This window comes from Phalacrocorax aristotelis, chromosome 7 (assembly GCF_949628215.1).
Source record: "Phalacrocorax aristotelis chromosome 7, bGulAri2.1, whole genome shotgun sequence".
NCBI classification, from domain to species: domain Eukaryota; kingdom Metazoa; phylum Chordata; class Aves; order Suliformes; family Phalacrocoracidae; genus Phalacrocorax; species Phalacrocorax aristotelis.
Window position 1 is genome coordinate 32,688,139 of NC_134282.1, and position 12,267 is coordinate 32,700,405.

The window sequence follows — 12,267 nt, forward strand, 5'->3', positions numbered from 1 at the left end:
AAGACAGGAAGTGCACATCTGAAGAGAGATGAGCAGCAGACCAAAGCGATCATAAATCTAGAGAACGCTGGCCTGGGGAGTGGACTGAAGGAACTGGCAGTGTCTGGGCAAGAGACAACTTAGAGGACACTTGGTGATGCTCTGGCAAAGAGGAAGGGACAGATCTGTTATTCACATCCGCAAGGTAGCGGGAGGGCAAGAATTGACTTAATGTACAACATGGAATGTTGTACACTGGGAAAGTGGTAAGAATAGTAATGGTGTGAGCAGATTTCATGGGGTGGAGAGGGAGAGTCTCTGGTGCTGAAGCTTCTTGGGAGCAGTTTTGGATTGTTCTGTGAGCGTGTATGTCAGAAAGAGGTGCTTCCACGCGCAGCCCTGTAGAAATAATAATGGCTGAAGACCTCAAGAACAAGCATGTGTTAGACAGGGAAATGTTTGATGGTAATTTCAGGACTCATCTTCTATCCAGTCTTGAACACGGGGTTTTGTACAGGGAATATCAGTTTTCTCTACTGGCCATTCTGTCACTAGAAAACAAGCAAAGCTGTTTTCAACTCTTTCCTTTTTCTTCACATCTTGCAAAAGGGTTTATTTGCCCCATAGGCCTGTGCATGGCGTGACACTGTTGCTGAGCAGTACTGGTGATGAGATAAAGATGTTTTGACAAGAACCAGTGCCAGGTGAGTGGAAGCTGCTCTTAAACTAAATGTTTGTTCACTTCTGCTTATTTCTCTTGTTGTCTCATTTGTTCATTTACACCTGATTTTGGCAGCCTTTGGTGGTGTAGCTCTTGGCCTGACCTCCCCAGACCAGATAGTGACAATGGAGCAGAGCCTCTGGGCCAATGTCCTTAGGAAAATGTTAGTATAGTCCTTATACACCAGCGTCCTCTCCTCTTCTCCCCAGCACAGTGCACTCCATGCTTTAAAGGAAGCTGCAAGATTGGCCTACGATGCCGTAAATTCGGAGAGATGTTTCTCGCTCCTGTCCTCCACAGAGGACATGGGCTCGCTAGCCCACATGGCTACCAGCCATTAGCTGGTTTAAGTTTTTCAGTCCAAGCGAATGTAGCTGTGGGGCTCTGTGGGAAATGAAGGGCATGTCTGGACGGGGAGGACAGGCAGATGGAGCTGGCTCTGCCATTGCTACTGCCAGAATGAAAGTGCCAAGAGCTGCGGGGCTGAGATGCTGAGTTTGCTGGTAGAAAACTGGCTCAAGTTTAGGGCTGTCTAGGTTCACCCCACTTAATTAGCCTTTCTGAGAGAGCAGATTGACTGGCTTGGGTGCAGTTCTGCTTAGGTATGCTAACCTGCTCCTGAGAGTGAGCTGGGATGGTCTTGCAACCCTGTCCAGTGTTGTGAGAACTTACCTCAGCTCTGCATTGCTTCAGGTCTCTCTCTCTCATGCTTAGAAGATGGAGCTAAAGGTAAGAGCAGTAACTCGATGTCTGATTCCAGGTCTCCCATTTGAAAACCTCAATTAGGTGGTCAAGTGAGCTCTTCTTCCACCTCCACCCCAGCTGCATGCCAGCTGCATTTCTACTGAATCTGTGATTACTGTGATAAAATTGCAACCAAATTCTCTCAGCTCTGAAGCATGAACTGTGAGGGTTGGTCTTTACATCAGACATGTAATTACCTGTCTACAAAACTATGAAAATGTACAAGGAAAAAAAGAGGGAAAAGCAAGATCTCTGTCAAATGAGAGAAAGGCTATCATTTTCCCCATGTTTTTTTAATTTGTTTTCCTCCATTCACAGCAGTGCATATCTGTGCTTAATCCAGCTAGGAACTTGCTCCAGAGATCAGTCTGCCTGATAAGCTACCTTGTTGCTACTGACCCTCAAATATGTGTAGGGATGTGGGAATTTATGTTTGAAAACCCTGGAAAAATTCTCAAATCTGCAAGATCTTAGAAGCAGGAAAATGTGTTTTCCTGCATAGGAAGAGGGTCTTTTTATGGTGAGTGAATACTGATTTGCAATCAGAATGGCAGTACTATTTGCTAAATGCAAGTTACTTAAATAATTCATTTTTCTTACTAATTATACAGTACGTGGTTAGCTTCAATGATTCCATGTAATTAAAGGAGAAAGTTTTCTGCAGCACTGTCATGGCTTTGATGGTGCCGATCAAGAAGAGACTAAGATTTCCTGGTAGTCTACAGATTATGTGCTAATTTAGGGGTTTAGATGGAGTGGCGTGTATATCCTGTGCTTGGAGACACACCTTGAACATAGGCAATATCTCCCAATTTCCTAGAGGTCCTTGGATTTGACTGAGGTCCCAAGTTATCAAAGCTTCTGCTTAATTTTAAATATGTGCTTAAAAACTTTTGAAGTCAATGATGCTTAAGTATGTGCTTCTGCTTTAGTCACACACGATAATTTTGCTGAATCAAGGCCACAGGCTGGTTAGGGATGGAGCCTCACTGGTACCTGTTCTTCCCCAAGGACACGTCTTATCCCCTTGATTTAAGTGATCCAACATAACGGGCTTGAAACACCTTGGTGACTGTCACAGTTAACTTTATTTCTTTTTAAACTCAATAGGCAAACATCTAAGAGCTTGAAAAGTTTTTTTTTTCCCTGAGAAACTAAATGAGACTATATGTAGGAGGAAAAAAATATAATCTCTGGCTATATTATTTTGCCATGTCAACCAGTGGGGAAGCCTTACAGAGGGTTACTGTGTGGTGGAAAAGGCTTGGTTTTCCATGAATGCTTTAATGACTGGACCTTTGTTCTATGTTTTAACTGTGACCATTTAATAACTACTTGACTCACTTTGCCCTCAGCAGGAGGTTGCATGTAGCTTCACTGTGTTGAAGAACACAGTTGAAATTAAAAATGTAATTTAATGATTCAGTTGGTAACAGACAGATTACCCAATAGCTGGCCTGTGTAGTGGACCTTTGTAAGCATCTTTCTATACGAGAACGCTTCCCTCGACAAAAATTAACTTACAGGTATTATGCAGTAAGTTCCCAAGTCATCTTCTCTGCAGTCTTTAAATCCTGTGTGAAAAATCTCTACTGAATGTCTAGCCAACAGCAAAATGAAAGAAAGTTCTCTCCTTTAACAAAAAGAGTTGGTAAGTGGATTTAGGTATCTTTGAACAGTGGACCCTTGGAAAAATGGGTTGGTCTTGTCTCTGAAGAATTCAGGATTTAAACATACAAGTCAGACTCGAGGTGGGATGGAAAGCTGGCTTCGAGAGGAAGGTGACATGCCTAAAGGTGGCACAAGAGGACAGTAGCAGAGCTGGAATTATACCCCAGGCTCCCAGTGCAGTGCCTGTGCACTGTGTCAGCAGCAATCCTTGCGGGCTTTGGCTGCTCCTTGAGGTTTGACAACTGTATTCAGGTGGGGGAAAACCCTATATGGAACGACATTATTATCTACTAGCCCTCATGGTGAGTAAAGAAACTGTAAGAAGCAATTTTTCTGTATCCATAATAATTGAGGAGGCCTCCTGAGCTTCTCTTCAGCTCAGGAGAGGAGGTACCTGGAGGAGACAGGTAGCTGATAGCCATTGGCTGGGGGAGAGTGGTCAAGAAAAAGAAGAGAAGGCATATCTTGACGGAATGTATCAGTGGACTTTAGTTCTCTGGACTTCAGCTCAATTCTTCAAGGAAATCTTTCCTACCAAAAAACCCAAGCTAGCAAATTCCCCCAACACCCTCTTTCATTGGAGAAAGATCTCGCAACATGATTGTAATGTCTGTCTAGTCCACAGATCCCAACCAGACAGTGGAGCAAGGGAAATGGAGGTTTCAGTTTGAGAGAAAATTCTCAGTTGCCCTGAGGGAAGAACAACAGGTCTTTCTGCCTGGTCTCTGAAAACAGAATAATTGGACCTGACTCTCCTGTCAGGCAGGGATAGGACAAGAAAGAATGGATTTCAGTTGCGATGGGAAAGATTTAGGTTACATGTCAGACAATTCTTCCCATAGCAAGGGAAGTTAACCATGCAGTAGCTTTTTTCAGTTTTGTTTTTTTTTATTTAAAGTAGTCTTATTAGATGTAGAAGGTGATGATGCCGTCTATGGTTGGAAGCTACCATGGTAGATCTTACTGTTCCTGCTCCACACTCTCATATTCAATGTGCTTTGTCAGGGTCCGTAGGAAAAACAGATCAGATGAAATCCTACTTTGAGTGTCTCATGCCAGGTTTAATTCCTTGTATGGTGTGTCACTGTGAAAGGAGTCAAGTGTCCTTGACTGTAGCAGTCCTCTCTGGAGAGATAACTCTGTTGTACCTCTATGTACCTGTACCCTCTGGCTCTCTCTTAGTCTGGCCCATTCCCAAAATGACGCAAAAATGTGTACGCTCCATCACAACAGAAATAACAACAGGAGGCAAAGAGTCAAGATGAACGTTTTCCTCATGATATCTTCATTTACAGTTAATTTGCAGGTGGGTTTTTTTTTTAGAAAGAATAAATTTACTGTAATAGGAGTGAGTCAGCATGGATATATTGCAGGTAAATCATGTCAGACTAATTTGATCACTTATGCTAATGAAATAACTATCAGTCTAGATAGCATAAATCTATCTGGTTGTCCAGAAGGTTTTAAGAGAATCTTGCGTGATGGATTATAGTAAAAATTCCCTAAAGGTAGGTTAAAATAAACTATTATTGAAAAGGGTAAAATACTGGCAAAAAGGCAGAGTCATGTCTTGGAGCTAAGTGTGAGTGTCAGTGAGGAGGTGACTGAGGAGCAGATCCTCTGCTGGAGCTCATTAATATTTTTATTAAAGATTTACACAACACGACAGCAGGTAAGATCATTAAATTTGCGGGTGATAGAAAGCTAAAGGGCTCAGGCAAGCCTTACTGTCTTTCTTTATGGACCAATTGCTAATTCACCTAAGGAGACTCAAAACTGTGATATGGTCTTGACTGGACCAAGATGGTCCCTGGCAGTTACAGTACCTTTAACAGAGAACTGGAGGTACGAACTGTGGTCTTTTCAGTGGAGATGGAGAGGTTTATGTCGTAAGGTGTGGTAGAGGTATGGGAGTGAGAGGAGTCACCAGCAGGAGGACAGAGAGATATTTTTCCTTCACCTTCTTATTTTTTGAGTCTTTAATACACTCTCACCATAAACATTTACATGGCAGTGTTTGATAGAAAGTACTGGGGGTGGTCATGTTTTATTATAGTATATAAAACAATATATATTCTGTTCGGCCAGGTTTTATTATACTATATAAATTATATATTATGTGTGTAGCTGAAGTAGCAATTATATCTGAGAGAGCTTGTATTTATGTCTGTGAGTAAGGACTCACATGTTCCTGACTGCCTGCAGTGGGAGGAAGGGGAACTGGATAGGAACAAAACGTTCTGGTGTGCCCACACACTAAAGAGTTAACTGGGAGCAGATACTATGCTTCTAGCTCTCATCCTGTTATAGCACAAAGCAATGCTGAAGTGTACCCTAGCCATGTTTAGTTGTGTAAATATTACTCTTATCATACTTATCATCTGAGCTACTGAACTTCACATTCATCTGGGTTTCTGGTTTTAGGTGCTCTTCATCACACAAGTCTGGGCAACATCTTGCTAGTCCAGGCAAGAAAGGAGCTTCCTTGGCTTCAGCCTGCTCCCATCGAGTGTGAGACAGCTGAGCTGTCCAGCAGGCAACACTCGACGCTTCCAGCCAGCTTTTCTACCAATTTTTAAGAATGATGTGATGACTGTGCTACACCAGTGACAGTGTTACATATGCTCTTCTTTCTGCTACTTTGCAAAAAAAAATGTTCAGTCTTTGGAAGATGTACTGCAACTAGCGGCTGATGTGTTGCATGAGACTCTGAGAAGGGGAAGAGTGAAAATAACAGGAGAGTGTTTTTTCCTCTCTTTTGGTCTCCAATTTAAATCAGTTTTTGAGGCATTATCCATCTCTGGGAGAAGAGGGATGCTTTTGGATTGAGATTTCTGCAATGGAAGCAATCTTCTGGGGTAGCAGACATCTGTATTTCAGAGTTAGTGTAGATGTTTAAAGGTAGCCAGTTAACTTGCAGCATACCCAGATGCCACACTCCTAATATCTTCACTATAGAGAAGCTGAACTGCAAATCTTCAGACAGCTGTTATCATTAACAGAAGTGCAAAATATTAAAATGTAAACCACAAAATAAATCTGTTAAATCAAAGATAGAACTGAAGAAGAAATCTGAAATCCCTGTGTAGCAGGTATAACTCATTTGTACTGCCAGTTCAAAATCAACTGTACGGGACAATTTAATGATATCATTGTTTAGTGAAATTAGACTTGACACTAGCCAGTTACCTTTTGTTTTGGTTGGTTAGGATTTGCAATTGTTTGACACTCATTAGAAATCACAGTAACCTGCTTTAAGGGCAGGCAAATTAAGATTCCCTCTCTCTGTACAAGATTAGTCATCACACCACAGCTACATGCTAATTGGAAAATAACTAGTGAATGAACATGTCTTTCACAAGCTGTCATCTGAGCTTGTCGGGTAACGTACCAGAGGTGATCTCGCAAAGAATTTGGTCATACACACAACAGCTAAGAAAAAACTGTTGCAGGAAATTAACACTACAATAACTTACCAGGTGCAAAAATAATTATTAATCCTTAACAATCCCGTTTTTTTTTTTTTGTGGGAATTCACCTGACCTTCTGTTCCCTGCACTGCCTCCAGCATGAGAACACATGGTTCCCTACTCGAACCTCAGCCCCAGCTTTTTTTTATTCAGCGCCTGCCAGTGGGTTACAGAAGCCCTAGAGTTTGCTGGGCCAGGCCAGGCTTCCAGGGAAAAGACCTCTGGAGACTCACAAGACAACAGGGTAAGCTGCTAGCTCCAAGCGTGCCACTCTCTGTCTCCTGCTAGAGGAAATCTTGTTTAGCTAACCAGAACAGAGTGGAATGGGGCTAGATTTTAGCTAATTCTTGCAAAGGGGCTGTGGACTGCTAAAAGGGCTGTCCGGTAAGCATCATGAGGTCTTGCAGGGAGATAGGCAGATGCAGAGAGAGGCTTCTTAGTGGTCACGCCTGCATTAGCAAGCAGCAAATGCAGTAGGAGCAGATCTGGGGAGTGAAATGTTTGGTGCTGGTCCACTATAGGTATTTTGCAGGATTTACTTAGGATAGGTTGGATCTGGCCCCATGGCTTGGATCATTCAGTAGCAGCTGGGACATGTTGGGTGCTTGCTCTGGAGCTCTGGAGCTCATCTTGTAATTTAGTTTTGTCTGAAGGGAATCCAGTTCTGCAGTGTGGGCCTAAATGCAGTAAGTGGGGACGGTCACAAGAGTCACCTCAAAAGGCTGTCCTGCTCCAAACTAAAACAAACAGATACAGCTGTAGGAGAGTCTGCAGGAAGCCTCTTATTCCCGGAAATAGGTAATGAAAGTTAATCTGAACGTGCACAGCCTGTTTTATTGTTTTTATAACGTGTTCACTCTGAAATGCTTTTGTTCCAGGGAAGCAATACTTTGCAATCAGGAAGTTGCTTGTTTCTTGATTAGCATAGCTGTTGCCCCTGGGGGAAGGGATGGCATTGTCTGGACAGGCTTCGGATCCTCCAGGGAAACTTGCGTCTGGTACTCCACCTGAGATCCAGTCTAGAAGTGGAAAAGAAACAGGTTCCTACTGATGACGTTGGATTTAGGAGCCAATAGATGGTGTGCTGTGTGGGGACACAGCATCAAATGAGAGTGGTGAGAAGTGTAGTTCACCTATGAGCTGTGACATGAACTTAGAGCCTCAGTTTGGCAGGAAGATGTATAGGTAAGATTAGCTTTATCAGTTTATTCTCTGCAATGCATTCATTTTTTTACCTAGAAAATACACTTCTTGTATCACACTGCCCAACTCTATGTGTTCCCTGTATATTCAAACAGAAGATGAAGTTTTACTTCTGACAGTTCAGCTTGCAAAACTGAGAGGGAGGTGGAAAAAGACACTTCTCTGTCAGTGTGATGCTTGATCACTTTTTATTTTTGCTCAGATGCCAGGTCTGGATTTGAAATAGAGAAGTAATATACTATTTTATGGAGTTACTTCAGGAGGGGGGCCTGAAGGAGGAATGTAGAGTGCTGTAAGATGGGGCTGGAGAGATCAGACAGGAACCGGGAGAACAAAAGCTGCGACTGTTAGAGATCTGGGAGTTGGTGTTGGATGAAGCAGGGCCTCCCGCTGTTTGCTGCTCACTGTTGCTGTGGCCAGGCTGGCATCACTGTGCAAGGGGAAATGCAGGCAAAGTGCTAATCTGTCAAAACAGAAGGACAGACTTAGCTTGAGAAGATGAACATGCTGAGCTGGTTTCTGCTCTGCTACATGCTGAAACCTCACTGATATCTGTACAGCTCCCCAGCTGTAACTAGGAGCAGACAGGGGTTCTTTATGCATTTTCTCCAGAGCCAGACTGGTGAGGATTTGGTGAGGACTGGAGAAACTGATACTGAGATTTTCAACTCGGCGGGAGGGAATCTGTGTTTGCTTAATTTGGGAAGACACAGTCATATAACTTACAGTATGTAAAGCTTAAGCAGCGGAAGTATCCCCCCGAGCATAGTGTAGAGTTTGAGACAGCTAGGAAAAGTCTTTCAGGCTGCCCGAGCCTTTCCACAGTGCTTCCTCCATTCCTTCAAATACAAAGAAATGTCTGCTCTGAACAGTTTGTGCAAGAACTAGAATCCAGACTAGTAATCTAGGGATTACAACAGCCATGTTTAGTCTAACTGCCTATATAATGTCTCTCAGAAGGTGAGTTAAAGAGCACCTTCTGAAAAAGCAGCTAATCTCATCATTTCACCTAGTTCTCTGGCAAGTTTTTCCAGTACTGAACAGCCTTCATTGCTGTTTCTGTTATGTTTTATTTCAAGGTTAAATTTCTATTTGTCAGCTTTTTCAGTTGTCTTGGAAGAGGCATCATGGTACCCAAAAGCCCTCTCTCACCATTGCCTTCCCCCATATTGGTGCCCGTAGCAGTAATCAGATCCTGTCTCAGTCACGTCTTTGATAAGCTGACAGGCTTGGGCTCCTTCAGAAGCACACTGGATGGCTTCTCTTTCCCAGCTCCAGGGTCATTTTTTGGCTTTGCCTGAATTCCTTCTGCATTTTCTCTTTCTCCACGAAGGAGGGAATGTAGCCCAAACATGGCTTTCCAGCAGATTGTCTCTGGAGCCGCATACGAGAAGGAATGCTTCCTGCTGGGGTCTGCAATTGCCCTTTCTAAACACTGAGGGATTGGAGGAGTTCCTTTATGGCAGCTTTAGGACTATGGCAGATCTCTGTTATGCCCTCTAAGTCCTTTTCAAAGCAACTCCTTTCTGAGGCAGCATCCTGTAAGCGTAACTTGCATTTCTGGTTTCAGATGTCTTACCTTGCATCTGACTTTTTAAATCATGTTTCACTGGAGTGTGGCCAACTCGCAGTTATTTCAGATCACTGTTTATTGATAGTCCAGTCCTGCTTGTTGTTTCCCTACCGCCAATCTTGTTGCTATCTGCAGACTTTGCCACAACAAGGATTTTTATAGCGTCATTTAGATCATTGATAAAAGTATTGAATAAAACGGTAATGGGAGTTTCGCTCTTCTTTTATCCCAGATTTTTTTCCCAGTGTAATATCGCTGTACATTTATTGAATTGTGGTTATTGGAACATCCAGTAAGTATGCCTTTGAAGAATAGCCAATTTCCAGAAATGCTTTCCACCTTAAATGTATATTCCCAATTCATTATGCCGACAACTGAGGTTAAGGCTTGGGAAAATAGAAATGTTAAATGCATAGGTGTGTGCATCACTGTCTGGTGCCAGATTGTTTGCAGAAGTGTAACCAGATCATGCCCTGTGATATCTAGGCAACTTGCTGGTTTTTAGATCAGCAGTGAACTCTTCTTTGGACTTCAGGGGTTCTGCAGAAGGTTTCCTATACAGATTGCAGCAGTTTCTGGGCTGAAGGCATTATTGTTTCAGAAGAACTTTTGTTCCTGGCTTTATGAGAGGTCTAGGAGCTAGCTTCTGGGTTGAAGCTCACCACAATAATGAAACTTTGCTTCATGCAATCATGTAGAGAGGAAGCGATAGCCATGCTGGACATTCTCCCTGTGGTGGTGCCCGCCTATTAAAACACTGTTAATATACATTTTGAACTTTTCTTTTCAGTTACCAGCTTGCATCTCAGCAGGGAACAGGGCTGCTCTGACTGCCATGGGGTAAGCTGGATCTGCAAGCCTATCCAGAGCCAGTTGACATGTCCGCAGGTAGGTACCAGCATTCCCAGCACAGCAGCGCAGGACCTGTTCTGCAATGTTCAGGCTGTCTCAGAAACTAAGGGAGTTTCAGACTCTGTACAGCTGTGAACAGGGAAGGCACCAATGTGGCAGAGAGACACGTTTGCCCTCCCTCAAGTTTTGTGGGTTGTTTAGGACCTCTAATGGAGATTATTTAGATTCTAGGTTATGAGGGTTGCAAACTCAGGCAATTGTTTATATAAATATCCCCTTCACTCTCTGAATCTAGACTCAGAGCAGCTATCACCTGACTTTGGGATGTGTTGGCATGGTAGGATCTGCACCTTTTGCAGAGCTTCCTAAGAGGAGAGGTGCCACTGTTGCAGGTAGGGACAAAGGCAGCTCTTCTGAGAGCAGCTGTGTAGCAAATCTCTTTACAGAAATGCATCTCAAAATCTCCAAACTGCTCAGAGCACCCCAGCCAAATATCCCCAGGCTGGTACAGCAGAGAACAAAGGAAATCATTGATATACAGAACTTGGTCTTTAGCTACACAGGACCTGAAAGCATGGGCATGTTTGTACCTCTGGGGAGAGAGGTATGAGGAAGCAGGGCAGCCTTTGGCATGGTAACAGGAGCTGTCCCTTGCAGAGCTAGAGGCAGAATAGTCATTAAAAGAAGGTGACTTGGCCTTTGTGGAGACATCTGAGCTGCTCTGGTTTGCAGACCCCTGGGTCTTAAGTCCTGAACTCACTGTGGGGTCAGCTCAGCACAACAGACTCTGAAGGAGGGTTATGGCTGGCGAACTCTGGCACTGCCAGTGGGAAAAGGTCATACAAAATAAATAAAAAGAAAGTCCCTTTTGACAGGAATTGAGGAATATTTCTGCCTGTACACAAGTATCATCTGACTGCTTAATTTCAGGCTCATGGCATACTAGCAGGAGAAAATAAGAAGGGATGGCAACTGAAGGTAGTTCCTTCTACATTCAGTTCAGTGCAGCCTGGGAGAGCTTTGGGCAGTCTATTCCCCATCTCTGTCTGCTTTTCATTATTATTTTTTTTATAGCCAGAAATAAGAACTTTATTGGCTTTATTCATCTCCTGTTAGTTGCCCAATCAACATCTGGCAATACAGCAATTCCCAGAAAGTGCTGACCTAGTGAGACCCAGTGGAGCAGGAGGTGCTGAGGAAGGTCTCCATCCCCACTCCCATCCATGACTGCCCTTTTAATTATCTTCCCAGCCAAAGTAGTATATGTACCCCCACCTCACCCTTGCTACCTGCCTGCGTTTCAGAGCACCAGGGTCATGGGAGCTCCTGTGGTTGGAAGGCATCTGAGAAAACATTTAGGGCATGGAGGGATAGAGGCAGGAGGAGCTGAGCAGGAGACAGAGCATCCTGAAAACTGCTCCTGGATCCATAGAACTGATAGTGAGGGACTGAATCCTTTCCCAGGGCTGGAGTAGGCCACTGCATGGGGGGGAGATTTGGCAAATGGATCAGAAAGGAGCTATGGACCATGTGCAGTGCCTGGCCAGTGTAAGAGGGATGCACATGGCAGGGCGGAGGAGCTCAGCTTTCCCTCCTCCAATATACCTTTGTTTGGATTTGCACAGGACTCGGAACCTCTGCATAAAAATGCAGGGACCCTTCCTGAAGAGTTTCTTGCAGGTTAGAGGATTTTAAGATCTAGCAGAAGAATGAATAGAGAGAAACACATTTTTATTTACTTTGGTGCATATTGCACTCATAATAAAATTCAGGTGTAACAAGCCAGAGGCAAGTTCTGTTCTATTCGGAGATTAGCCTGCGTACAGCTGCTCCAGCAGGTCCAGCAGGTTCCCTGTGAGATCCCTGGACTCCCACAGCAGATCTCTTGAGCCTCCTTTTCCCACGTGGTCCCACCCTGACTTCTCCCTCAGGTGTGGGTGGCTTGTTTGTGCTGAATTGTGGTACCTGCCTTTCCACATCTTGGGTTTTCTTTGCTCCCTATCTCCTAGATTGAAGCTCCAGCCAGTCAGTCAGGGCAGTTCCTCCTTATTCTC

The 12,267-nt window shown here is 43.8% G+C and overlaps 1 long non-coding RNA gene across 32 annotated transcripts in view; it reads left to right on the plus strand.

Annotated features, from left to right (window-relative positions):
- LOC142060134 (uncharacterized) overlaps positions 1–12,267 on the plus strand; it is a 101,413-nt gene that overhangs the window by 70,696 nt on the left and 18,450 nt on the right. For 26 of the 32 annotated variants that reach the window (XR_012661621.1, XR_012661644.1, XR_012661617.1 and 23 more), the window contains 2 exons: positions 607–683; positions 10,152–10,249. The exons of 2 other annotated variants lie outside the window; for them this stretch is intronic. This is a non-coding gene — a long non-coding RNA (uncharacterized LOC142060134). The remainder of the gene's footprint in view (positions 1–606; positions 684–10,151; positions 10,250–12,267) is intronic. 4 more of the 32 variants (XR_012661646.1, XR_012661619.1, XR_012661634.1 and 1 more) reach the window with 2 other exon arrangements.